Source organism: Dipodomys ordii, unplaced genomic scaffold, assembly GCF_000151885.1.
Source record: "Dipodomys ordii isolate 6190 unplaced genomic scaffold, Dord_2.0 Scaffold73, whole genome shotgun sequence".
Classification (NCBI taxonomy): domain Eukaryota; kingdom Metazoa; phylum Chordata; class Mammalia; order Rodentia; family Heteromyidae; genus Dipodomys; species Dipodomys ordii.
In genome coordinates this window covers 9,010,219-9,012,291 of record NW_012267289.1, presented here as the reverse complement: position 1 = coordinate 9,012,291, position 2,073 = coordinate 9,010,219, and positions in this window count along the sequence as shown.

Below are 2,073 nucleotides of genomic sequence, written 5' to 3'. Positions count from 1 at the left end.
GGAGGATGGGAAGGGATGGGAAGGGGAAACAAAGGAGGAGGCTACAATGCTTGATAAGAAATGTACTCATTATCTTGCCCATGTAATTGTAACCTCTCTGTACAGTATTTTCACAATAAAAAAATAAAATAAAATAAATTAAAAAAAGAAAACTCTTGTTTCCATTTTTTGGAGTTCATTTTGATAAATATCATTTTGTATGATCATATATGTACATGTACATAGCTTGAGCCCTCTTCTAAGAATACCCTCATTTGGTCTCACTGTGTGACTGTTTAGAGTCCTGTTTAATTTATCATGTGCAAGTGTATTTTTTTGTCCTTTATCATCCATTGTGTTTACTTGTAGATTTACAGGTGTTGGGAAAATGGAGGAGAACTGACCAGGAATAGGCTGGACTTGATCGTCAACAGGTGAGGACTGTTTATTGAGGAACGGTGAGGGACACAGACCTTCCCAAGGGTTGGGAGGTTGTGCTAGAGAATCAGGACCGGAGCTGGGTCTTTATGAGGTCTGAGCAAGGAGGCAGAGGTTAATGAAAAAGCCACCAGCTCAAGGGAGGTGGGGCCTTTCAGTTGGGCCCACAATGGGATGTTTACAGCTGGGCTCAGGTGGCTTGCCCTGCACATCAAACAAGTTCACAGGCACCTGGGATTTTGTCTGGGTCCGTATGGACCTCGGACGGTAGGGGGTGTGGGGGTGGGGGGTGGCGGGTGTCAATCCTTCAATAGGCACATTCTAATTACTACAAATGAGGGAAACCACGTAACCTGTTTCTTTAGGTCTGGTTTACTTGACTTAATAGAATTTTTCCAAGTCTTTCCATTTCCTTACAAATGCTCTTATCTCCAAGTAACCACCAGAAAACCAGAAGTGGTGTTGTGACCCAAAGTGGTAGAGCATTAGCCTTGAGTGAAAAAGCTCAAAACAGTGCCCAGACCCTGAGTTTAAAAAAAAAAAAGTAAACAAAAAACTTGTGAGAAAGACTGGGGGGCTTCAGTTACTATCATCTCTTGGCAGAAACGAAATCATCCTGGATACTTCAGACACATTAGTCCTAGAGGCTAATGAGCCTCTAAGACGAATTGTAGAACACGTTGACAATTATTCTTATACTTTTATGTCTGGGCACCATGGAACTTGGTATGCTTTCAGGAGCAGAATTCCTGCATAGCAAGTCTGTTAGCTTTACTACCTGATGGTTTTCAAGTGTGGAGGGGTGGGAGAAGGGAAGCAGGTGAAAGGTGGTTTGGAGTGTGGATATGTACCTTGCTTAGGTAAATTAGGTGAATTGTACGCAGTTAATGTTGTCAGCATTCTACCGTAGCTGGATAAGGATTTTTAACTATTTCTTAATCCCCAAACGAGTAGCTGCAGATTCCTAACCTGCTCTAAGTCAAACAATCATTTCGCTTTTCCTGTCTGTGAAAAGTGGACACAGCAGAGACAAGGCCTGGAAAGATTTATGTTTTTAAGGATCAGCGGACTCGGGATGTGGACTTGGCCCCAGAAGGAAGTCTTTTCCTGGGATTCTTTTAGGAGCCCTCAGCGGTCCCTTCTGACTCCTCCTTCACAGCCTCGGGCAGGTTTCCCAGCACCCCCCTCCCCCTTCCCAGGGCTGGGTGAAAGGCATCCCAGAGCTCAGACCCCGGCTTTCTGCAAGCCCCGGGTGGCCCTGTAAGGCGGCCGGCGGGCGTGTCCCATTAACCCCCCAGCCCGGCGGGGTCTGCACGAGTCCCCGGCTGACCGACGGCTGTGCGTGACGAGGACTCCGCTTTTATCTCTCCTTTGGCAGCCACAGCCCTCGGGCTCCGCCCGGCCCGCTCCACCAGCCCTTCGGGGCGGGGTGGATTCTTATCACCGCGGCCCAGCGCGCAGGGCGGCCGCAGGTGACGCGAGGCGGGGACTACAGTTCCCGGCATCCTCCGCTTCCCGTCGGCCCGGGCGCCTCGGCGCGGCGGCACTGACTCCTGCAGCCCGCGCTTCCCCCCTCTGCGTGCGGGTCTCCAGCCTCGGCTCCCCGGTGAGGTCCGGCGGAGGGGCGGGTCTCTGCGGCCCCCCGCATCGCCCGGG